Genomic DNA, 14,474 nt, shown 5'->3' with positions numbered 1-14,474 from the left:
CAATGGTAAGTAAGAAAAAAGATACAGGAGACCACAGTGGATCACAAGCTATTTTTATGGGTTAAAAACTGAGCCCTGTTATTCAAAGACAAAATGCTGATAGATAGTCAGCGAAGAATTTAGGAAACATAAATAACCATCCACATTATATGCATTATTAATCAGTTCCTTGTTATCATACTGTGTTTTTTAGGATCCTTCCACTTAAGTTGAATGTGCAGAATTTGGAGTAGGTCCAGAGGAAGCAGCAAAATAACTAAATGGTTGGGAAACAGTCCCGATGAAACAAGGCTAAAAGAACTGGCCTTGTTTAGTCTGGAGAAGAAAAGACTTGGAGAGAATTAATAGCAGTCTTCAAGTTCATGAAGGAACACAGTCCTTTGCAGGTAGAGGTGAACAGCTGGTCTCTGTTTCCTCTGAGGATAGTATAAGACAGCAGGGTCTTAAATGCAGTAGATGGGATTTAGGGAAGATGTTAGGAAGATCAGGGGAAGTGCAGGAAGAGGATCCTCAGGATTTAGAATGTGTTGAGGGAATTATTATTATTATTTTTTGGAGTTAGTCCAAACTGCAGAATAAAAAGAGAAAATACAATCTACAAAACAGGAACCTGTAGAGGAAAGGAGACAAAAATGGAGAGTTGTGATCTAGGGATAAAGGCCATCCAGGATGAAAGAAATACCAAATTCTAGAAGTGTGTAAGAGTTAGAATACTTGAGAAGAAGAGAAAAAAAATGAGATTAAATAGGTAAGGACAAAACCATGGAAATTTGAGGGTATGGCATGTATGTGGACTAAGTGTACAATTTTAACCAAAATTTTGTTTTGGGGGTGGGAAAAGAATTCTAAGTATTCACTTGTACAATATATACCAGCTACGAGTAATTCAAAAAATTGCTGTTAGGTCGATATCCTTGAATATTAAAAATAGAAATAACAAACGGATTTGCCGTATTTGATGTCCAATTTTATAAGAGACAAAAAATAATAGGGAAATGGGCGAAGTGGCTTCTCAAATCTTATCCAACCTTTTGATCTTATGACACGGGAACATTGTGACTGTGTGCTAAGTAAACGGTAGTACATATATAACAGACAAAACAAGATCAAGGATGTAAAAAGGAATATTAAAATCCAGGAAAAAAAAAGATTGCAAAGGTCATCAACATCCTCATCACTAGAGACATTAGCTGAGTATACAGTGGTCTGGGCTTTATGCAGATCAAACAAAGGAATGTGATCCACGAATTGAAGAAATTTAGAGTCAAAAATTGGTTGTCATTTGATAAAAATGTTGCATTACAGGTATATTACCTGGGATTGCAGAATCCATTGCACTTAAAATGACGCTTAAGTGTATATAAATGACCATTTATGCAAGTTGAATTGTTAAAGAATGTGCATTAGCTTTTAAAATGATTGCAGAGGTTGAAATCTCCAGTTCCCTTAAACCACCATTGCAACTCAAACCAACAATCAAAATTGTGTTTAAAGATTACAAATATATTATATCATGGGTCAGGGTAAGCAGCTGGATTTCTAAATTGCTTGGTTAGTTTGATCAATTTTCTAGTTACTTTTATTTCTTCAAATGGTCCCTCTACCTCTTTGAAAATGGAATGGATTCTGCTTCTATTTAGCTTTGTTGAACAAATTTCAGTATTTCACAGCTGTATTTTGTCATCGATAGGTTTGGTCTAATGTGCTTTGTAATGGGCTATTTTTTTCTGATGTTTGAAAGTTTCCTTCACTCTCAAATGCAGAAAATAGAATAGTCCGTATTTGAATTTATTTTGCCAAGATGATAGCTATGTATATTTTATAACATTCTGGTACACAGATCCTAGCAATCTAAAAATAGATCCCTGCAAATATTTTTTACTGCTTTTAAAAAATATAGTTACAAACACTTCACTTGTAAAAAATTTTGGTTTGGAAATACATCTTAGGTTTCTCTCTCTCTCTCTCTCTCTCTCTCTCGACAAAGAAAAGCCTTTTGTTCTGATCTCGCTGGCACTACCTCATTCTGTGACTTTCTGCTGTCCCCTAGTGGCATGTTAATCTTCTTGACTACTGTGTGATCGCCTCTGGAACCAATTCTCTACTCTTCTGTGCCTTTTTGTGACTCTCATTAGCAGACATTTAAAATACTATTAAACAACCCATGAGCTGCCTTTTAGAAGCAATAACCCTGTTCTTGAGCCCAAACAGTTTTCCATTTATGAATTCTTTCCCGAGTAAACATGTCTAGAGAATGCCTGCTATCTGCATACATTGTATTATCTCACTACAATAAACATTTCAGGTTTTCAGAATTATAACACAAAACTGATGAAAGCAAAATGTTATCAGTTTTGACTGGTCTATACATAACATACGGTAGCTTAAAAGGTAATTTGTGACAGGTCAGACTATTTATGTCAATGGGTTTACAAACAGAAAATTGTACTATTCCCTTTCCTTTGCTTTTCAAAATCCTGGTTGGTTACTATCATTGTAGTATTTCCTCTTTTCATGGGGACATTTTTCTGTGAAATATTTAGAAAGATACCTTGAAACTGTATGTATTTGAAGCATTAGATGCAATTCATTTATGTAAAAGATTTTGCATCTCTATACACCGTGATGATTTTAAAAAAATGTTCTTGAATTTTTCTGGATGTTATCTCTCTTCTTATGTGAATCAGAAGTATTTTTAAAATTTTAAGATGGATCAATTATTTTATCTTCCTTCTATGTTTTATGTGCTTGAGATACAATGTTCAGCTGTAATATAGGGCTGGTAAATTTTTCAATTTTGGTTTTTTACAGCATTTTGGTTTTCTGAATTAGGGTATTTCAAAATGTATGTAATGAGAATGGAATGTAAGAATTTATCAAAAACAATACTTTAGGTTTTTAAAAATTTAAGTCAGGCAGAATTACTCAAAGTCTGGCTTACACAATTCTTTTAAAAGATGGCTAAAATATAAAAAAAAAAAGCTAAGAAAAATTTACAAGAAAAAAAGGTCTGACAAAATCTGGCCCATTAACGGAACATTACAGAAATCCGAGATGTATAGTGAACTAATGATTTCTTGGCACTGTCTTGTTTGGCACTTATCATGGTTTTGACAATTATCACATGAATAGCAACACTTTTTTCTTTCTGAACTTTTGGAGGGGGTGGCGGGAAGGGCTCTGGGGAAAAAAGGAGGCCCAAAGCCCTGGAAACTCCCATATTTTAGTAATTCAAGTGTACAGTTTGGCCATGTGGAAGGAAAAAAAGAAGTAAACTGCAAGGTTCCGTCAAATGACGATATTCTTGTTTCTTCAAAAGAAAAGTTGGTGTAGTTTTTGAACTGCCTCTCTTTTAAAAGGTCAGACTGCTGCCCATTTTGGTCATTTTATCTGTTTATGTATGCCTCCACTGGGATAAGATATCCAAAAACAAAGCCTTAGATTACAATCTTGGCTGAAGTGCAAAGTCATCCAACCAATCCAAGAAGTCCTATTGACTATCATGTGGATAGGAAAAAGGAAGAGTTTAAATCTCCTAAACTTTTTCTCAAGAGAAAAAGTGAACCACTTTTTAAAACCTCCTTAACACAGGAGAGGACTCATGCCCTCTCCTTCAATTTTGTACCGACGCTCAACTTCTCAAATTCAAATTATGTGGTTTTCTAAAAATACATCCTCCATCAAACATTGTTAATTACAATAGCTATTTTTCACACAGAAATGTCTGATTTCTTTTTTTAAAGTTGTCTATTCAGCTTGTAAATGTTCTAAAAATGTTCTCCTGGAATTATTTTTAAAAAGTCATGGTATGTTGGATAATAAATATTGTTGCTCTGTAACTGGAAACATTGGAAACAACATATTTGACAGGTTAAGAGGAATGAGAATTACATTTGAAATTTTAACTAATTTCATTTTAGATAAATGTGGTTCTTTCACCATCTTAGTTCTAATGACTAAATGGGCAAACTTCTTTGCTATTGTAGAGTTTATGCCGTTCATGCTCTTGTAGATTATTTGGACATAAGAACGGGAGAAAATTCCCTTTAGGAAAAAAATAAAATTTAAATCCAGAGACAGTCTTAATAAATCTTCTCTAATGTAATATAGCATTATCAGTGGCCTATTCTCTGCAGAATTAGTTTTTCCAAAACAAATAATAAAGCTAAGCAGTCCTACTTTTTACAACTCTGGAGACTATCTAAACAAAATGAACAGATTTATAGGGCTATTTTTAGTGTGTGTCACTTGCATTACAGTTTACATTTGCTTTCGAACCTTATTTGACATTCTTGGTAGAAAAATACAGGCAGAACACTCATTAAGGATCTTAATAAAGGACAGTCTCCATAGGGCAGTTACCAAAAAAAACCAAAGTCGAGGTATGTATAAAAATGTTCTTTTGGACTTGACTTTATGTCATGCTGCTTCATTTTCAGTTTTCTAAAAAGGAAAGCCCTGAGCCAAAATGCAGATTTAAGGTTCTGTTTATAAAAATCTTTAGGCATCAGTGTAGCCTACTAATAATTAAAGTAAAAGCACATTTTTGAGGGTAGGAATTTTCACACAGCAACAGGTAAGTGCTGCCATGCCTAAATAACTATTATTTTTTCATAAATTGTATATTCACATTAAAGTGAAAATTAACTTGCTGGAGAAGTATAGTACAATGTTGTGATTTTCTGCAAACCGTTCATCCGTGAACAAAAGTGCTTGGAAAACCTTATGTAATGTTATGAAATATGTCATCACACATAGATTTATGGAAAATACCATGTTATATTTCAAAATATAGATGCGAGGATTAAATATTTGCATTTCATCTAAACTGAGTTTCTTCTAGAGGTTTGTTCCACGTGAGAAAGGCCAGTCCCTTCCATAGTGAGAGAGACCCCCCCCTCCACTTGCATGTACAAATAAGGAATGAAGAATTCACCTCCTTTTGTTCATTCTCAAAAGGTATTATATCAAGAGGAAAATAGTAGAAAGATAAAACGAGATACATATTTAGCCACTTTGTCATGTCTTTTTCTTCTTTGTAAAGGGGAACGCTTTGATAAGGTTAGAATGTACAGGAAACCTGAAGGGACACCCTGCTCCATGCCTCGTGGTGCTTTCTTATTAATCGGGTTCATGTAAAACTCCCTAGTTAAGGAAATTCCTTAGCTGTAGACATCATTGAGCTGAGCCTTATAAATAGAGCTCAAATTCAAAGGTAAGAAAACAGACAAGAATTTTACACCAACCACCCCTGATAAGATATGTTTTCAAAGCAAAAAAACATGTCTACAAAGTGTTGTGGTATGGAAATGTCTGATTAAATACTTAAGAAAACACGTTTCCCACACCAGCAGCCTCTTTTTTTCTTTGCATGAAATAATTCCTTAGAATAACAAAAAAAAAAAAAAAAAAAAGTAACTTGGAGCAACTGCGGGAGCTTATTAAAATTCAGCAGACCACTTTTAAACCTGAAAAAGAGATTTCTATAAAATTATGGCTTGATACATTGCTCTCTGTGAACTTGAATACAATTGAAAAGAGAAGATGATACATTTGGGCTAACAGTAATATTCATCAAAACTGTTGAAAAAAATACAAATTAAGGCACTTTGGGAGGTTTCAAACAGCTTGCTACCAAAGAGTCTTCTAAGAAAGTACGTTTGTAACTTGATCAGTGTTTTTAACTAGTTAGAGATGTTACTACAGCTACCTGAAAAACATGCTGTAAACAATGCCTCTGGTTAAAAAATTGCTACAGATGAGGTTTTTAAACATTTGAAGCTTTAAATCATCCTATTCCTTAGGCTTTGCAGTGCAAAAGAATTGAATTTTTATAATAAATTTATCAATTACTAATTAGTTTGGTGGTGAGTGCCTAATTCAGGTTTCTATATAATATAAGGCTGGTTTCAATTTCTTCTAGCACCGGTTTATCCTGGCCTATTTAACATATGAATTAAGCCCAAATATCTTGCAAAATTCAGTGCTGTACTTATTCCTGCCAAAATAATAAAAAATAATTTATTGTTGTAATCTCGATTTATGGTTTAGTTAGGCAGAGTGAAAATATGACCTCTGTAGGAATCCCTGTAGCCCCTTAAATTCCAGTTTGCTTTACAATGAGTTCGTGTGCTGGTGAAAGTTGGCACAACTAACACTGAATATGTCAATTTAAAAATAAGCTGCTTTTGATTTTAAAATAATGTTTAAACAAAAGAAGAAGCAAGACCTGAGTCTCCTCAAATAGATTTTGTTCCTTGTAACTTGAAATAACCAAAAAAAAAAAAAAGAGAGAGAGAGAGAGAGAGAGAGAAACCAAGTCGTCTGATAAATATATTACAAGCAGAGACAGATGAGACATTTTTCAAAATTAAACTGCTATGACAAGCAGTTGTAAAGCAGTCTGCTTTCTTATTTTTTGGTGGGGGGCTGGTGTTGGAAGTTAGGGGTAGTATAATTGAAAATGCATACCCCCAGCAACTCAAATCTTCTTTTAAGGTATTCAAGTTCCTCTTCTCTTTACCAAATATACACACAATTTTAAAAAATAATTTTGCTGATCTTTACTTTCCAATTTTGGTTTTACGATGTTTTACAACATTCGCATTACGTATTATATATTTTTGTCCAGAAAGCATTCTCCAAATGGTAGTTCTTTATGTGAATAATAGAAAACATGAAAATATGGCTTTTCTCCCTATTCCATTATTGAAATGGAATATGATCATTAGCCAGGGCTGTGGTTTAGTGGCAACATTTTGAAAAATAGCGTATAATAAATAGGTGTCAAATTAATCAAGAAAGGACTATTATCATTATTTTTAAAAAAGATATATACCATTAGGATGTTTTAGCTATATATAATTGTCATGAAGAAAATAGAAGGTTGTGTCTTTTCAAAATTAGCATACTCTACCTCTTCAGAGTGTTGAAAAGATTTGGTACTCAACTTGGGTTTGTGAAAATCGTGATTAAGGAACTGTTCATGATCCTAATAAAGTTCTATGATTCACCCTGAATTTAGAAGTTGTTGATGCGGCAATAGACAATCCTGTGACTAACGCAGTGTCTATCTCTTTCTTTTGTAATTTGGAAAAAGTGTTTCTGAATCAGCTTCCTCGCAGTGGAGGTGCCTCACTTTTGAGGCAAAGAAGTTTACTTTGTCCAAATTCCTTCTAGTGCTTTCACTTTGTTACTCAAGTCAGAGACAAAGAATATTTTCTCAGGCATCGATTTTTTTTTACCCCCTTGTGGTTAGTAAGAATTTATCACGTAGAGGTCCTGCAGGTTGAAATGCATATAAAAATCAGTTTTGATTTCCAAAAACCATTTACAGTGAGAGCAGAAGGAACTTCAATCATTTTATCATGTGGTTCATATCATCGAGGTATACTTTTAATTAAACACTGCTCCATAAATAAGCAAATAATAGAAGTTAGCAGAGAAGCACTTGATCTAAATCATGACAGGTGCTCATTTATCTTTGTCCTAACGAGACAATAGGAAATGACACTACGCTGTTGTTTTCTATGCATTAAGATTTCCTTCTTAAACAAATGCAATTGAGGCCGTGTGTTTTCCGACAGCCCGGCACACACTGCCAGTGGCCAGAGTTTTGTCTCGTCTTCATCCAGAGGAGGATTAATCTTGGGGATGGTGCAAACAAAATGTATGTCTGGGGTCAAAGTGCAGACTGCCTTTTGGGATCTGCATTACATTAATGTCATTTTTGGGTTCCTGACGTTAATCAAAACCAACACCATAAAGCGTCACTTAGCTAATTTGTGTATTATTGTCAATGTTACCATTAATTATGCGTTTGTGAGGAAAAAGAGGATTAATGAGATGTCACAGGTAATTTACAATGATCAGGCTCCCCAGGACATTAAGAAAACACTAGCTGGGTAAGATTACCATGCAATCATAATAGTATGCAAGAAGCAAAAGTCTTTGTTGACGGACTACACTAATATTGTCCATTGTTATCAAAACCTCTCTTCACTAGAGTAATTCCTAACTTTTAAATATCTTGCATGAAGTAAATGTTTGTTTTGGCCCAAAATGTCATGCACTATTGTACTCATTGTGAGACTTCCCTGGAGGTGTGTCTCTCTCCAAGTTCCAAGGATAAGCTATTATTTCTCTTGAAAGGTAGGCAAGTCACAGAGGATTAATTCTTACCGTGCCCCCTGAACTCGGGTTCACATGTATTATCTCTATGAAACCATTTTAGGTTGTTTGAGTGGTTGTATTTAAATCAGGCTGGGAAAATGATCTCTTAAATCACATCCTTTTCTCCAGACCAGTCCTCACTTAGAGCCCTGTAAAAAACTATTTTGCTCTCTGTCATCCCATTTTGGGAGTTGACTCAGTGAGGAGAGACCGAAGAGTCTAATGTAAGAACTGTACCAGCCCAGGATGCCTGGGGACAGATGCACCGAAGTGTAGTCCTCTACTGTAATCTGAGAGACCCTGCAGGAGCAGGGGCATTGGACCTCAGTTTCCCTCTGTTGCCCACTTGCCATGTGCTGACTTGGCGGTCTGCTCAGAGAACAATCTGGAGCTGCCGGTGTGGGGAGGGGTGGGGATCAGCATGGTTGGTCCAACCTGTTATTGGAAAATCAGCCCTGATACAGATGCTCACTTGGAGCCCAAGAGGCTGCTAGGGGAGGTTCTCACAGCTGGAGTGGAGGGAGGAGCCAGAGTTAGGAACCAAGGAGTACTCTAAAGGAATCAGGAGACAGGAAGACGGGATATGTTGAGAAAGCAGGCAGTTATTTATTTCATAGATATCTGTTGATCCCTACTCATGCATGAGGCGCCATGATAGGGTTAGGGATATAAACTGGGGAGCAAAACCAGACATTATCTCAGGGAATTCAGAGCTCAGGGCTTTGGTAGCTCAATCTGCTTGCTTTTAGAAATGATCACGATGCTATAGGGTTGAGAAGAGATCAGAAGAGGGTGTGAATGGTTTATGGAAGACTTAGTAGAAGGGGACTATTTGGGGCAATCATGTGCTATTTCAATTAGAATTTTCACTGACCCGCTTTAATTTTTGTCTTAGCCTTATTTTTGTTTATTTGAGGAATTACTTAATGAAAATATAGAATTACATATTTGCTTTCATATTCATATCTGAAATCTAGGTTTGAATTCCAGCGCTGAACCTGTTATTTAACTTCTCTATGTGTCAGTATCTTCATCTGTAAAATGGAGATAATTAAAATGCCCAATGCAGTTACGAGGATTAAATGAGATAAAGAATATGAATCACTTAGCATAGGACTCAGCACACAGGGAGTGTTTATCAGTCAGTGGTTTTCAACATTAAATTTGTAACAACAACATTTGGAAATTAAAAAAAAAAAAACAAATACGACATGGCCGTACTCCAAACCTATAAAATCTGACTATCTGAGTTTGGTCTCAATGAAAATTATTATTATAAATGAAAATTATTATTATAGTCTAGATGAAAATTATTATTATAAGGATTCAATCTTTATCATTTATTATTAATTGCTACTAATGTTAATGTATGCATGGAAACTTAAAAAAAATTGTAGTCCAGAGGGTACATACATTTTTATCATGCATTTTATCAGGTACTTATACAGATAATGTTTAGGGCCATATCATTTGAATTATGGCATATAAAAATCTATGAAATAGTGTTGTATTGCAATTACTCTGTGTGCGTATATACATGTGTGTGTATAGATCTATTTCCCTGGGGTGAGCGCAGAAGTTTGAGATGGCTAGTGTTATATGAAAGCTGTATTTAAGAAAAATTGTCCATGTACTAGAATAAGGTCAAACCACAAGTGAGCTGAACTTCGCCATCTATTAACAAACGAAAATAAAACATTTATTACATTGTCCACTCTTGCTTTTTTATATTTATGGTATATACCAAGGAGATTTCCCTGTTGGGATAAATTTCAGAAGCAGAGAGGGGAAATCAGGGGGAAGTTTAAATAAAAATGTTTTATTATTGATTTGGTTGTTGCTGGGGCTGACCATATAGATTGTGGAAATAATATAGTTTATTTCTTTTTTTTTTATTGGCTCTACAAAGTAATAGCTTAGCATAGCTATTAGTTTATCTTGTAACTAACCTTTGAACTACTTCTGAATTTGTTGTTTTCCAGAAAGTGGTATACTCAATAGAATAAACACCGAATGATTTTTAATAATGTTAAGTGCACTGAAGGAGAAGATGCTAAGGAAAAAATCTGCTTTTCCTCTGGTCTATGACATTTTATGGATTTGAAGTTTCTTACTTTATTATTATGGTCCTTGTAGTAACAAAACCCCTGCTCTGACTAAAATTAGGGCCCATGTATAGTGTTTATTTATGTTCTGAAATTAAATGGCTAGGGTGCTTTGTCTATTCAGTATAATATCATGTAGTAAGAAAAAGCTTTATCAAAACACTCCAGACTGAAAAAAGTTTATCAAATGATTAGATGCAATATGTAAAGAACTAGCCATTATTCCTTTTCTATGTAAATGAAGATAGGTGTATAGATCCACTGAAATTATTATTCAAGGCCTCATAAATATGTATATGTTTATGGTCATATATTTTACATAAATGCATTGTAGTGATCAGAGACCCTGATATTAGAATTGCTAAGATCCAAGTAAGGAGGAGAAAATGTTCCTCAAGTGACCACAAAAATTCTTCTTCAAAATAATTATGAAAAACTTCTCAAGATTAAGAAGCTTCCTTTTGCATGTCAAGCAAAGCTGGATAAGTAAGTATCACAGCATTTCTATCTTTCCCACTGCTGGTCAAAATATCCTAGTAACTTTATGGACCTATATTGTCAATCAAGCATTACCAAACCCATAATGTGCTTATGGAGTATAAATTCATAAATAGTTGGGGCGCCTGGGTGGCTCAGTATGTTGGGCATCTGCCTTCAGCTCAGGTCATGATCCCATGGTCCTGGGATCTAGTCCCACATCAGGCTCCCTGCTCAGCAGAGTCTGGTTCTCCTTCTCCCTCTGCCTGCTGCTCTGCCTACTTGTGCTCTCTCTCTAGCTCTCTGTCAAGTAAATAAATAAAATCTTTAAAAAAAAAAAAAAGTCATACATAGTTAACATTTCCAAAAGAATAATCTTTTCAACACCAGTCTACCAAAAGGGCGGGTATCCTCACGTTCAGTACCTTTGAAAAATAATGTGTCTATATTTCCTCTTTGAGATTCATAATGTTCAAAGATTATTAAATGTTCTTTCTGTAAATAACACTTTTTAACTTCAAAAGTAATTTATCCCCAGTAAAACATTAATATAACTCAGAATTTCTATTCCATAGAACATGCTCTGGTTCTATGGAGCATGGTCATTACAGTGGTTCATGATCTACATGGTACACTCTATAATTTCTGGCTCTATCATCTGGGCCAAGAACAACTCAGTGGGAGATGTGAAGTTTTAGGAAGTACGTCCAGCTTGAAGCAGAATAACCAGAGAGAACCCAGGGTTATAGCTGGTACATCAATGCTGGTTGTCAGGTCTGCAGGGTCTCATGAAGAAAGTCAATAATGTGGAAAAATCTAGAAGTTTTGAGGAAAACATAGAGTGAAGGGTGAGAAATGGGAGTAGGCCAACTTCTGAATCAAACTGCAAGAAAGTTCTAGAGGTTCTTTTTGATGTGGTATCTATGACAGGTCATAGGGGAAACCTTTAGGGCACAGAGATTGAGGAAAAATGGTTTGCTCATCACCCCCAGCATTTCACATGTTGAGTAGACCAGGACTTTGGAAGCTTCTGACCAAGTCTGATGACCTTGAGAAGTTCTCCAACATCTTTTGATGGCATGATTAGAAATCTTTAAATTAGTGGTGCTTCTGTTGCCATTTCTAAGGAATAAGTAATAAAACTGGTGTTGGCCAGTTGGTGTACAGAGTTATATTAAGGAGATAGTTAGGGGGCATGGAGGCCTTTTGCAAAACATGCCAGCAGAAAACTTTAATCTCCATAGATCAAGGAATAGCAATGAAAATACTCTGAATGGCCATCCATGAACCTCTATATAGTGGGAACAGTGTTTCTGAAGAATACATGCCACGGTTATTGGAGGCCTTCAACTACTTTAGCTAAGGACACAAACTCGTTGAGGTTGATAGATGAAGAATGGATCCCAAACAATAAATTATTGGTTATTTCAACTTTGAGGAAATGGTCTGGGCTAAAGAACAATTTATCTTTGTAGTCTTGGAATCTAACTTTCCCAGCCCACAATAAGTAAGAACTCAATAAATGTCCATGAGATTGAATGAATATTTAATTTATGAGGTGATCTGAGTAATATAATTACAAGCAGGAAAGATAAACTAAGTGTATTAAAATATCCAGAAACCATTTCTTTTTTAAGATTGTATTTGTTTATTTGACAGAGAGAGACAGAACGAGAGAGGGAACCCAAGCAGGGCGTAGTGGGAGAGGGAGAAGAAGTCTTCCCGCTGGGAGCAGGGAGCCTGACTCGGGGCTTGATCCCAGGACTCTGAGCTGAAAGCAGATGCTTAACAACTGAGATACCTAGTCTCCCTGAGACTTTTTTTTTTTTTTTTTTTAAAGATTTATTTATTTATTTTAGAGAGAAAGAGAGGGAGAGCAGTACCTATGTGCGTGGGTGCAGGGCTGGATCTCAGGACCTGAGATCATGACCTGAGCTGAAATCAAGAGTCAAACGCTTAACTGACTGAGCCACCCAGTGTCCCTCCAGAGGTTATGTTTTAACCATATGACAAAATTGTGACAATTAGGTACACATGAAATTAGGTCAGCTTGATAGCTTGATGTGCATTTGTCAAAAATTGTATATATTTTTTTGGACAACTGATCTTGTTTCTGAGAGATAGAGACAATGTAAGATTCTATATATAGTGACTGTAACAACAAATTAAAGAGCAACCTTAATGAATTTACGGTGGGATAAAGACCATTTTTTCATCTGTTAGTCTTTTCTATATAGACATATATATTGGTCAGTTCCATCTTTGAAAATGGAAAATATCAATAAAGCAAATAGATCCATAGCCTTCATACTTCAAGATGACCTATGGGTTAAGTGGGAATGAAAAGACTTTTAAGAGTATACCTTCCTCATTTCCCTTTTTTTTTTTTTTAAGATTTTATTTATTTATTTGCTTAAACAGAGAGTGAGCAGGAGGAGGGGCAGAGGGAGAGAGAGGGAGAGAGAGAATCTCAAGCAGACTCTGTGCAGAACATGGAGCCCCACGTGGGGCTCGATCCCCTGACCCTGAGATCATGACCAGAGCCAAAATCAAGAGTCCGAGGCTTAACTGACTGAGCCACCCAGGCGCCCCTCACCATTTCCTTTTTAACTGTATAATCTAACTGTACTGAAATCTTTTTTGTATTTCAAAATTCTGTGAGTAAGCAAGTGGCCTGAGAAGGAAGGATTTTTACCTGTGAAACATTCCTATGGAGATAGAGACACCATAAGATGTTGGTACAGAGAGATGTGTTTAAGACCCAGATATTCTCTACATCTTCACAGAGGTGGAAACACTGGGCTTTCCTCACTCTGTGAACGTTTCTTGGACCTTTGTCACCTATCCTTTCTTTGTTACCCAATTCTGGATTCTGGTGAGTCTTCATGTTCATTTTGTTTTGTTTGCTCTTAATTTCAATCAGGGGTTCTGATTCTGATTTTTTTTAAAAACTCATTTATTTGTCAGAGAGAGAGAGAGTCAAGCAGGGGTAACAGCAGGCAGGGGGAGTGGCAGGCAGAGGGAGAAGCAGGCTCCCCTCTGAGCAAGGAGCCCAACTCAGGACTCGATCCCAAGACCCCAGGATCATGACCTGAGACAAAGGTGGACCCTTAACCCAGGCATCCCTGATTCTGATTTTTAATAACACTCTTATTTATAGTTTGGTTTTCTATTATTGATGAAGAATTGGTCAATATAATTTGATTAACCCCATAGAGACCTTCACTCTCTGCCTGTCTGTGAAAAGACTTCCTTATATGCCTGCATCATATCTCTGAGGAGCAAAGACCGAGGAGCTCCCCAAAGAATCCCTTTCTTATTTACTTTCTCCCTGTGGCGGCTCCTCTTCCACCTGGTCTTCCTCCCTTTCCCCCTTCTTTCTCCCACTCATCTCCTCCTTTTACCCTACCACTTTTCTTCAAATCACTGGGGCTACAGACTCATTAAATCTTGGGCTCTTTAAAATACATCAAAGTGAATAAACGTGTTCTAAAATTAGTTAGGATCAGTTAACGGATCAAGGCACCAAGGACAAACACAAGGAAGACAAAGCGGCAACTGAGAAAATGATGGTGTTCTGAATATCGTTTCTTCTTTTCTCTTTTCTGCATTGAGCTGTTCTCCCTGTATCTGGATCTTCACACACCCATAGCTCACTGCACTATCCTTCAAGTCTTTGTCTAAAAGTTAAAATTTCTTCAGGGACATCTTCCCTTACTT

The sequence above is a fragment of the Mustela erminea genome, chromosome 5 (assembly GCF_009829155.1).
Source record: "Mustela erminea isolate mMusErm1 chromosome 5, mMusErm1.Pri, whole genome shotgun sequence".
NCBI lineage: Eukaryota > Metazoa > Chordata > Mammalia > Carnivora > Mustelidae > Mustela > Mustela erminea.
The sequence above is the reverse complement of the archived record's forward strand: the minus strand, read 5'-3'. Positions refer to the sequence as shown.